Genomic DNA, 21,928 nt, shown 5'->3' with positions numbered 1-21,928 from the left:
CTTAGGCTCCTGCACCCATGTGAGACACCCAGAAGAAACTCCTGGCTTCTGCCTTCAGCCTGGCCAAGCCCTAGATGTTGCAGCCATTTGGTGGGTAAACCAATAGATGGAAGCACTCTCTCTCTCTCTTTCTCTCTCTCTCTAATTCTGCCTTTCAAATAAATAAATGTAATCTTAAAAAAAAAAGTAGAGCTTTTCATCATCTTAACTTTGAGATGAGCAAACTGGGATCAGGGAGTATAAATGTCAGACAACAGGTTCATGAGGAAGCTGGGAATGAAATATAAGATCTGTCTCACTGCAAGGTGCATCTGTTTTTATAGTACTATTATAGCACATATAAAAACATGGGAAACCTATTTAATAAACAATTGATAGGAAAACCAGTACATTATATGAACAATCAAGGTCTTACAAGAGTTTGACAGATGTGAATGGCAGGCTAGAATTCAAAAAACATATATATTAAGTAAAGTCCCTTATACCAATTTTAAGATTCAAATGCACAGGTATATGTATGTTGGAGTAGAGGTCAGATATTTATTTATTTGAAACAGACCAGGTGGCATCAATGTACCAAAAGCTAATTTGAACCAACAATAAGTAAAATGTGGTTATGAAATGAAATGAAATATTTTAAGTACATTATCAAGATTTTTTTAAAGAGAAGTTTCCAGTTTTATTGTACAGAAGTGAGATTACAGAATTTCATTATAGAAAATCAAAGTTTACATACAATGTAAAGGCTCCTAGAATAGTGACAATCTTACTATGAATGAAATGATTAAAAGGTTTGGTGGGGGCCAGCGTTGTGGCACAGTAGGTTAATCCTCTGTCTGCAGCACCAGCATCCCCTATGGGCACAGGTTCTAGTCCCGGCTACTCCTCTTCTGATCCAGCTCTCTGCTATGGCCTGGAAAAGCAGTAGAAGATGGCTCAAGTCCTTGGGCCCCTGCATCCATGTGGGAGACCTGGAAGAAGTTCCTGGCTCCTGGCTTTGGATAGGCTCAGCTCTGGCCATTGCAGTAAATTTGGGGAGGGAACCAGTGGATGCAAGACCTTTCTCTCTGTCTCTCACTGTCTGTAACTCTACCTCTCATATAAATAAATAAATAAAATCTTTAAAAAAAAAAAAAAAGTTTGGTGAACTTTGACCTGTAAGAGAAAAAGATTCAGAGGGGATAAAACATCCATCTTCATTATTCTCCATTGTTCCTGACAAGTGAGGCCATGGGATACAGGCTTAGCTAAAGACGCAGAGCTTACCAACAATTAGATGCCTTCTGAATAAGAACTCCCCATGCGTCAGGAGAGACACAAGCAGAGGCTGCCTGACAACATGTCCTGGATGCTTTAGAAGCCATCTAGGGAAATTAGCTGATTTGACGCATTTCTTTCAGTCAAACTTCTTTCCACATATGGTGGCCTTATTTTCTGAACCCCAAACTAACACCTGTAATCCTGTAAGACTTTTGTCATGCACCTGGTTTTGAAACACAGGTATAACCACCAAAATATTGTAGCTTCAGAGAAATGTCACCCATTGCAATAACAGGTGAAATATATAAAACTGGCACTTTCCTGGAAAAATGAAGATGTAAAATTGCTCTAGGGCAAGCAGCTATCTCTTTTTCAGTACTTGTGTTTCAACGAAAGAGGTGGAAACTTCTGCTAAGAGTTCACTGCATTTTTTTCTTGCAAAGCAAGTTTTCTTGAACTCTTCCTCCAAAAACTGGGAGCCAAAACATAATTACCTATTTCAGCTCTTTGATATTTATAAAATCAGAAAGCCATTGGAAAATCTTCTGGTAACATTACCAAGAGTGCCACATCCTCCCATAGCAGGTATGTCAACCCCCCCGGAAGACAACCCCTCCACTGCTGTGCACACATGGGGATACTCTGGTCTTAGCTCTTTGAGACCCAAACTCTCCTTGCTCCTCCAGCTTGGACCAGAATGCCTCCCCAGCAATTCCCCACTTTGAGGTTCTTGAACCAAGGAGTAAGAGAGGCAAATCTTAGCCAAATCTCGACTCACTACTCTGCCCACTAGGAACGAATCAGAATGATTAAGATAATGTAATTCCAGATATCATTTACGGGGCTATCAGCTGTTTCCTATTAGACACAATGTTCTTTTCAGTAGACTACTTTGTTTCACACTGACAGTCATTTTTCACCCTGCATGGCAGAATTTCAAAGCCAAGAATCTTGTATTACATAGTAAACAAACAAAATTAGACTCAAAATTGCCTTTTTTGATTTTGATATATTAATCAACTCTTCAGGAAAGCTTCTAAACATTTTCAATTACATCAAAAACAGGCTGGCAACATTTTCCAACTTCAAAAAAAATTAGGCATAGTTAAAGGTTTGTTTTCTATTCCACTGATACTCTATATTACATATTTGCAACTGTTTCTACTTTAGGACAGATTGATTAATAGCATCAATTCTAAAATCCCAGCATGTCCACAGGAGAAAAAAAAAAGTTTTTCCATCTGTGATCTTCATTAACCAACGCAGATCTATTTTGGTTTGTTTGCTTCTTCCTTCATCTGCAGCCTGGAGTCCCTGCATATCTCAGAGACTATGGATCTCATGGTTACTATTAAATGCTCATTGAGAAGCAGGTATGCATTCAAGAGATGGAAGCCAAAGAATGGACCAAATGAGCCAAGGAGAAAGAAAAATCTTGACACCCCAAAGACCTGGCCTCCCTCCTCTGCTTTATACCACACTAGACTGCGCAGAAAAAGAGGCATTTGAATTAATAATGAAAAGATATTGCAAAACAAAATAGATATCTGCATATGATTCATTAGGGAGGTATAAAAGAAAGTGTGTACTATACAATCATGCGCTTACTAGACTTGATGATGACAGTAGCCCAAGTGCTTCAATTACGTCTATTGTTGCCATTAAAAAGTAGAACTCATGGGAGAATGCTACCAAGACAACTGAAATGTTTACACATCCTTTCCTAAATAGATTCCTTAAGAGCTTTAGATTGCTCCTGCTGCTAATTGCTGACATTCTTATTTTGTAAGTTTTAAAGGCCTATCTTATCTACTAGTTGAAACTGGTTAGTTATCAGGATTTACTGAATCCCTGCAGTTCACAGTGTGTGTCACATTCAAGAATACAAAAGATTTAGATTATAAATCTTTTCACACAAAAGAGGTTACAATATGTGAAGGAAACAGAACAAAAACACTTGAAGATATGTAAGCATTCTCTAAGATGTGAAAACTAATGTAACCTATTATATAACTAGATGAGGCTCTATGTTACGAGAATGGAATTTCACCTCCCTTGTTGAAGTGAAATATAAAACCTGAACTCTTTCAGAACTGGAAGAAGATTCTCCTAGAGGTTAGAGGGGCTGGCCAGTGATTTCACACATGCACACACACACACACCCCTTTCCTGACACTCTTTAATCTACATGAAACAAGCTAAACATTTTAATTGATTATTTTACTTTTTACAAAATGCAGAGTCCAACATGACAGCTATACAAACCTCTTGGCCCCCACGATTATTCTCTTCATATTCCCCAAAGGAGCTCATGATTCAACACTGATCTGAAGCTCATGGATCTCATTAAAGAGAAGCTTTAGGGTCTGTTCTAAGATCCTTCAGAATTAGATATACATCTCATCTCCAGCATAAACTGTACTTTACGTGATGACACAAAAGAAGCTTCAGTATGCCATAAGATAAATACTCATGGCCGGCACCGCCGTGGCTCAATAGGCTAATCCTCCACCTAGCGGTGCCGGCACACCAGGTTCTAGTCCCGGTCGGGGCACCGGATTCTGTCCCGGTTGCCCCTCTTCCAGGCCAGCTCTCTGCTGTGGCCCAGCAGTGCAGTGGAGGATGGCCCAAGTGCTTGGGCCCTGCACCCACATGGGAGACCAGGAGAAGCACCTGGCTCCTGGCTTCGGATCAGCGCAATGCGTCGGCCGCAGCATGCCGGCCGCGGCGGCCATTGGAGGGTGAACCAACAGCAAAAGGAAAGACCTTTCTCTCTGTCTCTCTCTCTTTCACTGTCCACTCTGCCTGTAAAATAAATAAATAAATAAATACTCATGAAAATATCTTGCACATTTTCCTATCAAATGCAATGCCAAACAATAGCTCAGTGGGGGGCCGGCGCCAGGGCTCACTTGGTTAATCCTCCGCCTGCAGCGCCAGCATCCTATATAGGCGCGGAGTTCTAGTCCCGGTTGCTCCTCTTCCAGTCCAGCTCTCTGCTGTGGAAGGGTAATGGAGGATGGCCCGAGTGCTTGGGCCCCTGCACCCACATGGGAGAGCAGGAGGAAGCAGCTGGCTCCTGGCTTCAGATTGGTGTAGCTTCCGGCCGTAGCAGCCATGTGGGGGTTGAACCAACAGAAGGAAGACCTTTCTCTCTCTTTCTCTCACTAACTCTGTCAAAAAAAAAAAAAAAAAAAAAAGCTCAGTGGGCCCCTTTAATCATACAAACCCGGCACCGGCATTGCTCAATTAAGGAGTGATGTGTACAGAGTAGCTTCCCTCATGTACACAAGTTTCTGCAGAGACTGAATTGGAAGAAAGTGTCCCAACAAGTAAGCCCAAAGTTTTGACCAAGAAAGAAATCAAAAACCCATGGTACCATACAGCCACACTTTTGTTTTTGCCTTATATCAGACAGTAGGAAATGAGTTTCTCCCACTTTCTCTTCAGAGACATGCCTACTAAATGTGCTAGCAGGTAGTTGTCTTCCTCAATGTAGACATACAGCATGTAGACATACAGTCTACTGCAAAAGAGCCTAAGAGTTTTATTCTCTGATGAAGAATAATGACCACAGTATTAGTCTATTTATTACCAAGAGAAGAAGAAACCACTATATGGTGATGCCAAGGGTTGAGGTCTGCCTCCCTCAGGAACTTTCGGAAGGATCTCTCCTAACAGCCTCCATTTGTTCTGTCCACTTCAAGTTTGCTTTTCCTGGATGACTGATAGAAATACCTGACTGCCCAGTGTCATCCTTAAATGAGATCCTGTTCCCCTATGTTCATAGTTTGATTCCTAGTGAGTTTGAGGATAAACCTCTTGCAACTACATTCAAAGAAGAGTTACTTACACAGTAAAAGAAAACACTAGTCTCAGTAACTATATAAGTAATGACATGTTACAGGACGGTAGCTGAAATACGGTGACTTCTTCAGGAATGACATTCAGGAAGATTTTCCAAAGGTGGTAGGACTTCCTTATAGACTTGATCATTATTCAGATGCATTTATTTTTAAAGGCTCCTGTTATCTGTAGCCCTGGTGATTTACATGAATAAATTTACATAAATCTATGCTGAAATACCAGCAAAAAATTAAATATATGTTAAGAATATGTCAAATTAATTTTTCTTTCATTTAACACAACAGGAATCTCAACTCGCATATGTTCAGTCTTCTTCTTTTACAGCTGCTGTTGTATGATTCTGAGCTCATGACTTTTTTTAAAAATGGAAAGTTAACTTTAGGATTTCTACATTAAGCATTTTTGTTAGGAAAATAGTACATCAGGCCAAAAGAGGTGGCTTGCTTTTGAGCTGACTCTGATAATCTCCCCTCCAAGCTGACTTCCTTAAGCACACTGTATCCCCTGAGAACTTGAAAAGGGGAAAAGATACTACAATAAAATAAGGATCCAAGGGAAAACTACTTGGTAATTTTAATATTTACAAGATAGACCTCAAAACACTAATTTAAGTAAAAAGAAATGCCACTGGTTAACATAAGCTTACAAATATTAAGATATTAATATTAACTAAGATATTAATATTAAGATATTAATACTAGGTTTACAAATATTGAGATAGTGGTAACTGGCAAGAGAAAAAATGAGAGAAGAAGGCTATGCCTCATTCTACTGAGACTTTACTTCAGAATTCATTCAGCTCATTCTGTCAACTATGATAAAAGAACACAAGGAATGAACCAGAATTATAAACGATTTCATATAATATCAACTAGTGATTTATCTGTTAAAAACGGGAGAAGGGCAACAAAAACTGGCTTAAATATTGACTTTTATTGTTCCACAAAGCAGGAAGTTCAGATCAGAGTAGCTCCAAGGTGAATCCATTTGGTAATTCACTAGCATCAACAATAACCCAAATTCTTTCCACCTTTCCATGTTACTAGCCTACATACGATAGCTTACCCTCCAAGGCAGGGTCTCCTTAAGGTCCTAAGATGGTTTCTGCAATTCCAGGCATCATAGAAAGACAACAACTATCAGAGGTAGAAGTGTTTCTAAGTATAAATTTTATATGAAAGTACCCCAACATCACAACCCAACCTCCACCCCTCTCAAACACTCTCTCTCTGTACTCACTGGTTAAAATTCTATCACAAACCCATGCCAAAGCCAATCATTGGAAGGGTAGTAATTCAAATGTCTGGTTTAGACTATTCAAAATTCACCTCCTTCCAAAGCTGAGAGAAGCCCCAACTTTGAGAAAAATTAGATTTCTGCTAGCAAGAAACAAGGCTGGTGAGAAAGTTAGTTGCAACAGATAGCCTAAAGCGTCTGCCATTATATTAACAGAAAAAAAGTGTAACTCATTACACCAAGGTTCAAGCCACATGAACAGTTTAACAGGTGGACAGTATTATATATCAAATATTAACCATTGTTGTTTTACCAATAAGTCTTTACAGGGAGCCAGAAAGATTTGGATCTCTCTTCAAAAGGCTGTAAGTGATTATAATTGAAGCACAAATCATTGATAAATCCATATCATCTAAATCTAGAATATACATTTCCTCTTTTATTGAAAAATCAAGGGTTCTCTTTACTGTAAATCTGAGTTCCAGTGAGTTTCCAATAACTGTTTCATAGTCCAGATGTGCATTTGTAATAAGTTTATGTTGGTTGATCTGGCTCAATTTATCTAATGAGCTACAAAAATGGTCAATTGTTTATGCAAATTAGGAATTGTGCCTTTATTAAAGGGAAATAAATTACCTGAATATATTCTGACATAAATTGTTTTATTTTTCACTTCTAAAATTTTCCTTTATTGTATGTCTATTTCCCACACAGGAAAAAAAAAAAGGTCATGATATGTTTGTTAAATGTGTGTTCTCTTCTCAAACATTTAATCAATTTTAATGTGAAATCATGACTATTACAATATTTTGTGACATTTTAAGGGATGTCAGAAGACACAACATGGTACAATGATAAAACCACCAAGTTAGAGGTAGGAAACACAAATTCCAAATTCAACTGCATTCATTAAGTACTCACCACATACCAGACACTGTGCTGTTTAACCTGTATTCACTTATTTAATCCTTGTAATATCCTGTAAACTATGTATTACGATTATCTCATTTTCAGATGTGGAAACTAGTGCAAAATTACATAAACTGGTCAAGGCTACACTGTTGTTAAAACCCAGACCAAATCACTTAACTACGGTGCAATACTGGTTTATATAGTATTGGAACTGCAACTAGTTGCTTAAACTGGTTAGGGCTTGTTTCCAGTGAGTCAAATAAAGAATTTGAGTAGAGATGTTTAAGAACATTTCCAGCCCTAACATTTAAAATGCCATGAAAGTCATGACCTTGCAGACATCCTTGTCTGCCAAATGGTTTTATTACGATTACCTTTATGACCCAACTGAATACCCATGTCTGGACCTTCTAGTGACACCCGCAAGGTGATCCAGAAGAAGGAAGAAATAAATGGCCACTCTACGTAAGACACAGGGAAATCCCACCTCCTTAGAGGAATAAGGTCACAGATTATGAGACCTAAATTCACAAGGCTCCCAGACACTGGCATGAAACCTACTAAGAAGGTAGGCAACAAAATTGGGTTTCCTATAATTCAGCCCTTGATTTACCTAATGATCTTTCAAAGCAAGTTATAATGTTTCACGACATCAGTAGTAAAATCTTTCCCCTTCACAGCTAAACGTATTCTCTGTCTGGAACTTGAAAAGGAGTTAGAATTGAATTATTTTAAAACATCTCACCAAACATAATTATGAATATTTATGAGGGATTTCTCAAAATATCCTTTTTGGGGTATCAAAACACAGAGGCATATAGTAGAGATCTACACATTTCCAGGATTAATATTAGATTTCCATCTCTGAACACTGTGAACTAACTACCCACTAGAGTGACCTATCTTTCAGCTTATCTGAAGTGTGAAATTTTAAATCTAAATGACTAAAGTCTGTAATCTTATCTTAAGAATAGAAGCAGGATTGGATAATAGAGTGTTGTCCTGGTCCTGAGTCTATGAAGTAGTTCATCCTTGTTGTACTTTCTCACTGTGTGTAAACAGGGACGTCAAGTGGTCTAAGTTCCAGATTATCCATCTTGTCAGAGGCCTTTTCTCAACCCAGCTCCTCAGACCTCTGATGAAAAGCTAGACAAAGGAGTGCAAAGAATAAAAATGTCTTCTTCTTAAATAACAACTTGAACATTTTAAGAAAATTACTGTTAAGGATCCATTTGCTTTGGGGTATGAACAGTTATCTTTTGGGTACACAGCAATTTATCAATTTTCTTCAACAGATAAAGGAATAATGCTCTGAATACAAAAATAATTCATGTATCATAGTACGTGTCCATGATTATGTTATTTTATAGATAAATTTGATTTCCTAATTGCACTCTTCGTGTTTTAGATAAAAAGTTAATTTGCCATTCCTGAACAAAACATGTCCAAGAAATCCAAAATGTTGTGAATGCTAAGGTCAAGCTGAGAAAAATAAATTCACTATACTATGCAAGAAATAATCCACAACATGCTTTTAAAATATATTAATAGCTTATTTACATCTATGATTTGGAATGTGTTCCAAATAAAATTTCTGGGCATGTCTACTTCCTTATATCACAAACTCTTTCCCTGATGTTTATAGAATAAATTAAATAATTTTATCAGATTTTCCACCAAAAACAGAAAACATTAGGCAGCTGCAGAACAATGCAAAAGTCACTGATGACAAGACCCATCTGCCCGTCATTTAAATATTCCTAAAATCTGAGTGGGTGTTCTGTGTAGCAGTTAAGATGCCACCTGGAATGCTTACATTCCATATCAAAGTGCCTAAGTTGGAGCACTGGCTCCATTTTCCAGTTCCAGCTTCCTACTAATGCACACCCTAGAAGGCAGCAGGTGAAGGTTCAAGCAGCTGGGTCCCTGCCACCCACATGGGATGGCGACTGAGTTCTGAGCTTCTGGTCTCATCCTAGCCTAGCCCAGCTACCACAAGTATTTGGGGAGTAAAGCAAAGAGTGAAAAATCTCAATCTCTCTCTCCCTCCCTCTCTCTCTCAAATAAAGTAAAAATAAATAAAATTTTTCCTAAATTTAAAAAAACATGAAGTTGTTTTTAAGTTGTTTATTCAGTTCTTCAGGCCAGCCAGATTCTATGAGCAAAGGACAAAATGCAAAATGGGAGGAATTACTACTCTGTCTTGTCTGAAATTATAGTGACATAAAATAGTTAAAGCTCAATATGAAAAATTCAACAACAAGGGGCCGGCAATGTGGCACAGTGGGCTAACACCCTGGCCTAAAGCACCAGCATCCCATATGGGCACCAGTTCGAGACTCAGCTGCTCCACTTCCAATCCAGCTCTCTGCTATGGCCTGGGAAAGCAGTAAGAAGATGGCACAAGTCCTTGGGCCCCTGCTCACATGGGAGACCCGGAAGAAGCTCCTGGCTCCTGGCTCCTGGCTTCAGACCAGCACAGCTCCAGCCATTGCGGCCAATTGGGGAGTGAACCATCGGATGGAAGACCTCTCTCTCTCTCTGCTTCTCCTCTCTCTGTGTAACTCTGACTTTCAAATAAATAAATAAATCTTTAAAAAAAGAAAGTTAAACAACAAAACAGACAGTATGGACTGAAATAACAAAATGCATTCTGTATTAGTGAATCCTTCAGAACCCAGGGAAGTAGAATGGTCAGCTGAGGACACAGTCTCGGTCAGCTTTTTCCAAGTCTCTGCTAAGTTACTTAACTGCTCTACGTCTGTTTTCTTAATCTTTAACATGGGAATACTACTATACTCACCTCAAAGGAATATGGTAAGAAATAAATCATCAGATTGAAGGCACATGTCAAAACCACTGGCACACAGCCAGCACTCTATATATGCTAGCTGCTGCTCTTACTAACCCAGGAGTAAGATCAACCAGCGAGTGATATTTGAACAGGATGTCCTGACCTAAGAGCATCTCTTATTTCACATACTTAAGTTCTTCCCTTCATGAATTCCCTTTTGAAAAATTGATTTCAAAAATAATATATTTTTACAAATAAAAAATAATGAAGGGCCAGGGCTGTGGCTCAGTAGGCTAAGCCTCCACAGGTGGTGCCGGCATCCCATAGGGGCTCACGTTCATTTTCCAGCTGCTCTTCTTCCAATCCAGCTCTCTGCTTGTGGCTTGGGAAAACAGTGGAAGATGGCCCAAGTGATTGAGTCCCTATACCCATGTGGGAGACCCAGAAGAAGCTCCCGATTCCTGGCTTCAGATCAGCTCAGCTCCAAATCAATGGATAGACCTTTCTCTCTGTTTCTCCCTCTCTCTGTAACTCTACCTCTCAAGAAAATAAATAAATAAATAAATAAATAAATATTTTTTTAAATGAAGACTAGGGGGGCTAGCGCTGTGGCATAGGGGATAAAGCCATCGCCTGCAGCACCAGCATCCCATATGGGCGCCGGTTCAAATGCCAGCTGCTCCATTTCCAATCCAGCTCTCTTCTACAGCCTAGGAAAGCAGTAGAAGATGGCCCAAGTCCTAGGGCCCCTGCACCTGCGTGGGAGACCCAGAGAAAGCTCCTGGCTCCTAGCTTCAGATCAGCGCAGCTCCAGCCATTGTGGCCAATTGGGGAGTGAACCATTGGATGGAAGACCTCTTTCTCTCTCTCTGCCTCGCCTTCTCTCTCTGTGTAACTCTGACTTTCAAATAAATAAATAAATATTTAAAAAATAGGTTAAAAATGAGAGTCCTTTCCCTATTCCCAAAACCAATTATAATCACTCTTGGTTTAAAAATATCAACTATGGGGCCAGTGCTGTGGCGTAGCGGGTAAAGCCGCTGCCTCAGTGGCAGCATCCCATATGAGCGCCAGTTTGAGACCCAGCTGCTCCACTTCCAATCCAGCTCTCTGCTATGGCGTAGGAAGGCAGTAGAAGGTGGCCCAAGTCTTTGGACCCCTGAAACCATGTGGGAGACCCAGAAGAAGCTCCTGGCTCTGGATCACTGCAGCTCCGGCGGTTGAGGCCAACAGGGGAGTGAACCAGTGGATGGAAGACCTCTCTCTCTCTCCTTCTCTCTGCATAACTCTTTTAAATAAATAAATAAATCTTTTTTAAAAAATAACCATTGTTCTTGGCGTGGAGTATGATTCTAAGCCTGTTACATGTTTAAGCAATTATAGATAATAGAAATAGAAGTATATTATAAAAGTTATTCTTTTACTAGCTCTTTTACTTAAGATAACTTGGATATCTTTCAGGATAACTTAGTATGTATGTATTTATGTTGTTGACATAAATATTAAATTTTAAATAAGAAGATAAAGGGTAAATGATTAAAATAAGATTAAAAAGTGTTCATTCAAGTTTTAAAACAGTATTTAACTTTAAAGTGCAATAGTGACATTGTGATTACATCTCAAATCTTAACATTTTAGAGATACATCTGAAATATTTACAGATTATATGGTTTCTAGGATTAGCTTCAAAGTAGGAAATGGATGGAGAGAGGGAAACTGGAGAGAGGGGTGAACATAAACAAAACAATACCAGCCATGAGTTGATCATTAAACGAGCTGATGAGAACACTATAATTAGACTATTCCCTTCTCTGTACTTTTAAATATTTTCAGAATTTTTCACAATTAAATGTTTTTAATATTTTTCTCCCTATAAAATTTATCTATGAAATGCAAAACAACCATACCTTTAAATCACAGCAATTAATTCCTCACTGGTTAGGTGATAAATCAATCAACAAGACTAATCATTATTAACATGTATACCTGAAGGTACACAAACAAAAGCAACTTAGCTTCCCCATAGTTTGAATGATGCTATAAAAATCCAAATATAACAACCAGTCTAGAGAAGCATAAAGTATCATAATCAGAACTCTTAGAGTTTTCCCTTATCTTTTCTAGTGGAATTACTGCAGTTAGATGAAAAGAGGAAAGCAGTTAATTTGTCTATGTAGTCAAGAAATCAAAAGATAACACTGGATGTTTCATTCATCCAGATAGGTTAGATATAATCTGGAACATGCTCACCAAAACTTTGCTATGCATAAAGCAAAGAGAAGATCTTTGCTATGTCATTGGAACAGAAAATTTTTTTGTCCTTAATCTATTTTTCTCTACATATACCTCAAAAGCTCCATTAAAGTGCCCAGGCTTTTAATATCTCTTCTCTCTTTTATAAGGCATCCAGGGAAAGCTACCTGAATTCTACCGTTTTTCCTGATTTTGGTAAAGGCCTATATGCACTGAAGATGAATGTCCCAGTAGCCGGGAGGCAGACAAAAAGACTAGTAGTTTCTAAAAGGAAAGCGGGATTTTTTTTTTTTTTTATATTGAGAAGAGAACAGAGGTCAGAAGGTCCAATGAGACACAGATTCTGCCAAGACAAAGCAGAATCTCCATGAGGCACCCAGAAATGTTGGATGATGGGCCTCCATGTCATTCCAAGATTGCTGGAGGCCAAACATGGACTCAGAACAGGGGGAGAACAGAATCTAAATGGATCAAGATGAAGAGACAATGGGTATCTCTGTATTTTCTGGTGAGATTCACAGCCTAAACTTTAGCACCATTTAATATCCCAAACCTTTGTACAATATTTTGGAGAGGTTTGTGCTAATAAATATTTAAATTTAATTCCTGCTAACCCAGAAATATAATGAATTCTTAGATTTGGGTATAAGTGGGTTTAAAGAAAATAAAAATGTGCAATAGTTTTTAAAGATGTGGCTTCATGACAATTAATTCATATAGACTACTCCATTAAATATCAACCAGTCCTCTAACAGTCACTATAAAAGTAACCTGCCTCCATGCTACAATAACCATCCTTTACAGCTGCACAGCTTTGCACGTGTGGCAAGGTGTTTTCAAATATGTTACCCCATTTTATCGTCAGAGATGAGGGTTCAGTGTCCCCAGTGCTGTTAAGAATGCATTGGCAGGAATGAAATAGCTTAATGGGAAATTTTTCTCAGACATATCACATTCTGATCTCTCTCTCTCACTTTTTCTAGCAAGAATAAAAATTATTCCATGCTTCATTTAAAAACATCTGTCCAGGGCCGGCGCCGTGGATCAATGGGCTAATCCTCCGCCTTCCGGCGCCGGCACACCAGGTTCTAGTCCCAGTCGGGGCACCGGGTTCTGTCCGGTTCTTACAGGCCAGCTCTCTGCGATGGCCCGGGAGTGCAGTGGAGGATGGCCCAGGTCCTTGGGCCCTGCACCCACATGGGAGACCAGGAGAAGCACCTGGCTCCTGGCTTTGGATCAGCGCGATGCGCCAGCAGCAGCGCGCCGGCCGCGGCGGCCATTGGAGGGTGAACCAACAGCAAAAGGAAGACCTTTCTCTCTGTCTCTCTCTCTCTCTCACTGTCCACTCTGCATGTCAAAAAAATAAAACAAAATAAAATAAAAAACATCTGTCCAAAATTGTAATTTGTAAGATGGACTTCACATAACACATTGCTAAGTATGAATTCACTTCTTAAAAGTTCATTCAGTTTGCCAGGTGGTATTAACTTACAGGTCAAACCTCACTGAAAAAAAAAAAAGAAACATTCATTAGAGATGGAAAAGAGATTAGAACTGTTTGCAATGCCTACATGGATATATTTCTCAACGCAACACAAAAAACAGTTTATAGAGTATTCTTTTTGTGCAAACTTTCAAAAGTAAGAGATTTAACAGAAGTTGCCTCTGAGGAATGGGAGCTGAGGAAGAGAAGAGGAGACTTTGAGTTTCCTACTTTGTACACTTCTGTATTTTTGTATTTGTTATAATGAAATATATTACTTTTGTAATATAATTTGAAAAACTAATATTTTTTAATCAAAGTAATCTAATTAAATTCTTTTCCTCTTTATCACAAACATCATTGCTATCTAACAAAACAGCTACAAGCAAATGGCTGTCCTCTCATATCTTACAGGGCTTCAAAACGAGAACTTGGATTTTGTTTTCATTATTCATTTTTGTCATAAAAACCTTTTTCCTGGTATGCGCATGCCCTCTAGGCCAGGACTTTCCAACTACAGTAAGAACATTAGTGGGACAGAAGAGTGTGAAAGGGACTCAGCATCATTATCAAAATTAATTCACTCTCCATCAACCCACACCATCTGCTGAGTATGCAGGGCTGAATACACCTGTCACTGATTCTTCAGGCATGCTCTCAGCACACAGGCAGAAATCCAGGAGAGCAGGTTTTTTACTATATTTTAAGTAGTAACAGGAAAGATTTCTCAAAAAAGGCAAAACACATTTTTATGTCTGCAAAACCTTCAATAAACAATAGATAACAAAATAGGTACAATCATGAAGTATCCTTATAAGAAAAATATGGGTTTTTTGTTTTCATAATAGCAGGACTCCTATTCTTGGGAGTGGAAAAGGCTATAAAAAGGTAAGAACCACTGCCCTTAACTTGGCAGAGTCTCATCAGCCTACTTTTTCAGTTATTTTGATTTCTATAAACTGGTCTCTGCTTTTCGAAAATAACTTGTCCTAGCTAAAAAGACCATTAGGTCTCCCCAGTCCTCTGATTTAAAACATTTCTCTTGTTCCTATTGGTGAACATAGAAATTACTCTTCTCCTTGGAAAAAATAAATATGCATCTCAGCTGTGGCTTGATGTCCACACTAAAAAGTTCCCCTAATACTTAATTCCTACATCCTTTTCCTGAGACCCTCCTCAGTCCCTCCCAACTGTCTCCTGGTTTATTTGCATGAATTGATGATATTTTAAAATTTTTTTCTCTTCATAATCCCCATAGCAACTGGTTTCTCTAGAAACTTCCTCAAGAAGTCCAAAGATATCATATCTCTTTTAACTGAGAGTATTTTGAATAGAATTAGCACAGGAAAATAAGCTAGTTTCATTTAGTAAGTCTTTGGCCTTTTTTTTCACTTTTTTTTCTATAGTAAAATAAATTTTTTTAAAAAACTGTCAACTCACCTGTATAGAATTTTGAGGGTATTCTGTTTATAAGTTATTAAAGAATATGTATGATTTTATTTTTTTAAAGATTTATTTATTTATTTGCAAGTCAGAGTTACACAGAGAGAGAGAGAGGTCTTCCATCGGATGGTTCACTCCCCAATTGGCCAAAACGGCCAAAGCCAGGAGCCAGGAGTTTCTCCCGGGTCTCCCACATGGGTGCAGGGGCCCAAGGACTTGGGCCATCTTCCACCGCTTTCCCAGGCCATAGCAGAGAGCTGGATCGGAAGTGAAGCAGCCAGGTCTCAAACTAGCGTCCATATGGGATGCCAGTGCTTCAGGCCAGGGCGTTAACCCGATGTGCCACAGCACGGGCCCCAGGATATGTATGATTTTAAAAGATGCAGTCTCACCCATTTTAAGGAGTTTTTCACTTATTCATTCAAAAAGTATTGAGTATATGAAAAACTATGCTTGAAGCTGTGATTCAGTTAAGAAAAAATTCAAAACTGCCTTCCTGCATCTGCAATTGTGCTAGATAACAATAAAAGGCAAAGTATAATTAAACACTGAAACTAAAGCAGCCCAACTATTATTTTTGGTTGAGGTAAGAGGATGGTGGTATTTGAATCAGGCTCTGAGATATATACAATCTGACAAGTTCAAAGTGTTGAAAACATTATCCCAAGCATCATTCCAGACTGAGCGGGCAGTATGAATATTTACATACAAGGAAACTGTAGAATGTTTGGAGGGATACTAAGTAGATCACTTTGGCTAAGGGAGAGTAAATTGAGACACACAAGCTAGGGCTAAAAAGGTAGGACACAAGGGTAGAAGACCAGTATAGAAAGTCTTGATTTTCTATAAAGTTCAAATTTTATCTCATAAGTGGTTGGATTAAATAGTTAAAACAGGAAATCAGTCTAAAATAAATAAGAATAATCTAAAAGAATCTTCAAAATGTCTCGAAAGTCAGGCTTTCTCCCTGTCTTCAGTTCTGTTTTTCCTTCCTCCATTTTCCTACTCTACTTTAGTCAGAATGATCTAAAGAATGACACAATTCTATTCAATTTTTAAATGGTGTCATTCTCCTACCTAAAACAGTTCAATAGCTTTACTGTGACTTTCAGATAAAATCCTAGCAATACAACATAACACAGGACCTTAGGATCTGGCCCTAGCTTGTCTCTCCAGACTTGTCACTTACACAACAGGCATCATTCAAACCCTTTTCCATCTGACTGAAACATCCTTCCCGCCTCCCTCTTTCCCTTTTATATCTGGCTGTCATAACTCATTCGGACGTTTCTGCTTAGACACTTCCCTTAAGAAGGTTCTCACGAGTGCAGAGGAGAGGTAAGTTCAAAATTTTAGCTGTGCCAAGAATGTATGAAGTGAGGATTAAATCAATTTCTGTGCCCCTCTCCTTCTCCCTCCTCCCTTCTTCTCTCTGCTCTCCCTCTCTCCTATCTAATTTGTGTGTAGGTATATATACATATATGTATAAAAATTTTGTGTGTGTATATGTACTCTAGAGTCTCTAATATTCATTTATTCATTCCAACTATGCTGAAGACTTTGTCCAAGTATTCTGAGAAAATAATTAATAAAATGCATCCCTATTAACTGTTAAAAAAAAAAAAAAAAGAAGAAGGCGGCGGCTCTCAAAGCTTCTCAAATTCAGTTTCAGGTCCCTGCAAAACTATGACAATACTTAGGATCTATACCCTTGTTTGTAGCACACCTTCAGAACAGGGGTGGTTTCTCTGACTTACACTAAATGGCCAGGAACATAAGAAATACCCCAAAATACTTGTTTAAAAAAAATCAAAACACACAAGAAAAGTTAAGTCTATAGAGGCACTCATAAAATAGTAAGAGTTAGGCACAGATTCAGGGATAGACTCACAGCAATAGAAAAGAAGGGATGAACGGGAGCACAGTAAAAGGAAAGCTAAATATAATATTAACAAACCTGAATTCTGAGTTGACATAATTTGGTATATATAATAAGGTCCATCTTGCACTGTAGTTGCCAAGTCCTGGCTGAGCATCAGAATAATCCAGGGAATCAGGTATTTTGTTGTTGTTTATGATGTATTTTAACTTCCCCTAGACATTCTGTCATATAATTGACTGGTGTTTAGGAACTACACGGATATATCACAAGGTCATTCCTAGTACTAATGTTCTAACTTAACCAAGATATCCAGGATAAGTAACTGAATCAACTTGATAAGTAACTGAACGTTACAGCAGAAGGGAATTACACTACTTAGATTTTTAGGCTGGTTTACCTGGAGTCACAACTCACTTTTAACAGGCGGCCAATAAACATTTGCCTAATGAAGACAACAGGGAACCAGGGAGGGGGAACAGACTTGTAAGAAAGAATAAGTGACATGACTTCCCCAACTGATACTCAACCAATTATCTGTCTTTGAGGCTGCCTCAAAGGAAATCTCTTCCCTTCTGTCTTAAGTGGACATATGTCTTTGGCATTGCTGTTTTGGCTATTTACAGTGACTATCTTCTCTGAGAAAGGGCACCCAATTCCTCTTTAAAGAATTACCCTCCCCAATGAGGGACGGTCTTACAAGCATTGTAAATCAGGTCCTACCCTCCCTTAGCAAATACAGACTTTGTCCTTAACTTTGAAAATCTGAGTAGTGTTCCAAAAACAGAAAAATTAGAGCTCATCCATAATGCAGCGGCATTAAGTTCATGGCTGCTTCCTAGATCCCCAGGCTACTCTCCTTTCTCCCTCTCTAACTCACTCTTGTTCTGAAGCTTAATGATCACTTCTATCATCTACTTACAGTATTCTTCTAGTAAGCCCTTGTTTTGTTTAATAAGTCACTTCAATACACAGTATTTGTGAACAAATCAACAAAAACGAATACAGTACTTAATAAACCACCTTCATTGTCTCACTGCCTTAAAGAGTTCCATCTTGTACCCAACCCATACTGTTCTACTCTAGTTTCTGCACTGGGAAGCCATGCATAACCACTGTGGTCCTCCAAACTGGTAGGGTACAGAAAGAAAAAAAGCAAAAAGTTAAGAAATATTCAGCCCTACATGCACACATCATTTTAAATTTTCTAGCACTCATATTTGAAAAAAGAAAAAATTAATTGTAATGATATATTTTATTTAAAACAATGTCCAAACTATTATTTCATCATGTAATCAATATGAAAAAAATACCAAGATGTCTTACTTTTCGTTTAAGTTTTTGAAATATGCATTTTATGCATCCAGCAATATCAGACCAGATGCAAAGTTTTCACAGGTTCAAGTGAAATCTATTTCTTCCCCCAAAAAATAAAGATATATACACACAAACAAATGTGTTACTTTTTAATTTAAGCTAAAATTAAATATTCAGTTCTTCAGTTGCATTAACCCCATTGCAAGTGTTCAGTAGTTCCAAAGAATTAGTACTTAAAGTACTGAGCAGTTAGAGCCGTGAAGAACTCAGGGAACCTTTTCTTCCTGGATCCAGTAGTTGGCAGCACTTTTACACTTCCAACAAATTCCATTATGAAAGAACTTGGAATTGTGTTAAGTACTATTTGAAATATTTCTTCTCTCAAAACCAGTGTTTTCGTGGCTTTGTAACCACAAGTTAACATTTGAGTATAAGACTTATGTTCTGTGTTCTACACTTCAATAAGCAGCAGTACTCCTTTCAGGGATTGTAATTCAAAGCTAAATTAGAGAATAACACCAGCATCCCTGTTAAGCACCAGATCAAGTCCCCACCGCTACACTTCTAACCCAGCTCCCTGCTAATGTGATGAGAAAGCAGCAGAAAATGATCCAAATGCTTGGTCCCCTGCCACTCATGTGGGTGATCCAGGTGACAGTCCTGGCTCCTGACATCAGCATAGCCCTGGCTGGTGTGGCTATCTGGGGAGTAAACCAGCAGACAGACCTCTTTCTCCATCTCTCCTTCTAACTTTGTATTTCAAATAAATAATTTTTTTTAAAAAGGCTAAAATTACCCTATTACTCTTAAGCTACTTCTCATTTACTACATTTTGAGGAGTAGCAAGAGACTTGGGACTAATTTTACTAATTTTACAAGTACTTTCATCATCAAGTGATAACATAGAGTTTTAGTGGCAGGTTGAAGAATCTGAATTTTATCCCTCAATCAATAACAGCTATCATAAATTTTGGAGTAAAGGAGTACCAACATCAATGTTTAAGGAAAACAAGTCAGAATTCAGTGGGTAATCAAACTAGTAACAACAGAGGCCCACAGGGAAGGTATAGAGATTCCAGCATCCTTAGCCTTCATATGCTGTCATTTCTCCAGGGAATGCTGCTTTCCTTTTCTTAAGCTGACAAGACATGGACCAATCCTTTAAAACTGACTTCAGAGCCACCTTTTAGTTCCCTGGAGGAAGACGGTAAAATAAGTCATTTCTTTACCTGTTCCTGCAACCCTTCTTTCAAAATCCCAAACAAGTCAAAATTCAGAGTAAAATAGTGGTTGCCAGAGGTTGAGAAGTTGTTTAATGTGGACAGTTTTCATTTTACAAGATGAACAGCTTTGTGTATTGATGGTGGTGATAGTAATACAACAAAGCTAATGACTATAAGGCCCTTCCCCAAACTAACTCCTCTCCTTTCAGCTCTCGGTTTAAATGTTACACTAGTAGGACTGGTTTCCAGGCCTGAATAGTTTAGGTATTCTTGCTGTCACTTCTGATGTATTTCATATGTTTCTCATAGGGTAGTTTTTATCACAACTGTATTCTATACTTAATTATGTGGTATATTAATTTGCTCAGACTATAAACAACAGACTAGGTGGTTCATACAACAGAAACTTATTTTTTCGCTGGCGCCATGGCTCAATAGGCTAATCCTTTACCTGCGGCGCTGGCACACCGGGTTCTAGTCCCGGTCAGGGCACTGGATTCTGTCCCGGTTGCCCCTCTTCCAGGCCAGCTCTGTGCTATGACCCAAGAGTGCAGTGGAGGATGGCCCAAGTGCTTGGGACCTGCACCCCACTGGAGACCAGGAGAAGCACCTGGCTCCTGCCTTCGGATCAGCGTGGTGCGCCGGCCACAGCAGCCATTGGAGGGTGAACCAACGGCAAAAAAGAAGACCTTTCTCTCTGTCTCTCTCTCTCACTGTCTACTCTGCCTGTTAGGGAAAAAAGAAAGAAAGAAAGAAACTTATTTTTTCACAATTCTGTAGGTTAGAAATCTAAGGTCAAGATGTTAGTAAATGTAGTTTTTCCTAAATTCTCCTCGGCCTGCAGAAGCCCTCTACGTACACACATACCTGGTATTTGTAGGTAATCATTTCCTCTTCTTGTAAAGAAATCAGTCATATTGTATAAGGAACCACTCTAAGTGCCTCATTTTATCACCTCTTTAAAGACCCAGTCTCCCAGTCACAGTCACAGCTGGAAGTACCAAGAATGAGGACTTTCAGCATATTAATTTGGGGGGACACAATCCAGCCTATGACATGCTCAACTCTATTGTTCCCACTTGGCAAACTCTGGTAAGAGGGCCTTTGTCTCGTTCTCAAGACCTTCTTAACTTCTGTTCCCTCTTTTGAGTGTGCTCCTCCTCCAACTCTTCATATAATAGGTTTTTCTCAATTTTCAAGCCTCAGTATCATCATCTGGTAAGGGTCATCCCAGACCACCTTGGTTGAAAGAAGCCTAAAAGTCACTCTATCACATCACTGTTTGCTTTCACCCATGGTACTCACCCCTTACTAACGTCCAGGGTGTCAACTCCAGGAAAAGGAATTCATGTATTTTTATGCACTAATGTACAGCAGTGTCTCAGTGAACTGTGAATGAAAGTTTTTGTGATTATTGGGCACATTATAACTTTATTTATTCCATTAAAAAAAAAAACCTGTAGGGTCTTTTAATACTCAAAAAGCTTTGCAAAGCTCAACTTTTTAACATTTAGCAGCTGTGCAAACTCCAGGGAATCCCTTCTCTTTGGGTCTGAGAGTCCCTAACTACACAATGACAACAATATTTTCTCCAAAGGACTAAATAAAATAATCAGGTAAAGTACCCAACTCAAGAATTTCACAGATACTGCATGTGATTAGCTGAAATTCTACGAGGTTAGATGTTTCCCAAAGTGTGGGACCTGAGAATGGTGTGGGGAAAAAAATTCATAGACTTCGGGTGGCAAATAACGGAGCATTAGAGCTTTTCATTTTTCAATTGCTTGGATTAGAATAGGGTCTCTCCGGGGTCAGCACTGTGGCGCAGTGGGTTAAAGCCACAGCCTGCAACGCGTGCAACCCACGTGGGTGCTGATTCGAGCCCCGGCTGCTCCACTTCTGCTACAGCTCTCTCCCTACGGCCTGGGATAGCCGTGGAAGACAGCGGTGTAGACGACTAGATGGCAAACACGCCAGAGGCCTCCCTCGGGCCACAAAGGGCGGGAAGCGGACCCCTGAGGCGGCGCGGCCCAAGCCACAGGGGACGGGCGCACGGGCCCCTTCCGTGTCCGGTCTCTCGGGGGTCCGCCCACCGGGTACCGGCCGCTCTCGGCCCCGCGTCGCCGAACCGCCGCCTTACCAAGAGCGCCTCAGGCGGCGGGACCCTCCCTGAGGGACGGCGCCCAGCGCCCGGCCCGCGCCGGAGCGCGAAGTCTGGGGGCGGGGCGACGCACGTTACGTACGACGACGCAGCGCGCACG

General features: G+C 39.4%; 1 long non-coding RNA gene across 1 annotated transcript; it reads right to left on the bottom strand.

Moving 5' to 3' along the window:
* Window positions 1–2,249: 2,249 nt before the first annotated feature.
* LOC149121035 (uncharacterized) lies at window positions 2,250–21,900 on the bottom strand. The gene is made up of 3 exons (XR_016224746.1): window positions 21,808–21,900; window positions 20,973–21,056; window positions 2,250–4,433 (listed from the first exon to the last, which is right to left on the bottom strand). It is a non-coding gene; the product is annotated as an uncharacterized LOC149121035 (long non-coding RNA).
* Between the last annotated feature and the right edge of the window lie 28 nt (window positions 21,901–21,928).

Source organism: Oryctolagus cuniculus, chromosome 18 (assembly GCF_051225735.1).
Source record: "Oryctolagus cuniculus isolate XC-2025 breed Fujian yellow rabbit chromosome 18, ASM5122573v1, whole genome shotgun sequence".
NCBI classification, from domain to species: domain Eukaryota; kingdom Metazoa; phylum Chordata; class Mammalia; order Lagomorpha; family Leporidae; genus Oryctolagus; species Oryctolagus cuniculus.
This window is presented reverse-complemented; position numbering and strand designations above follow the sequence as displayed.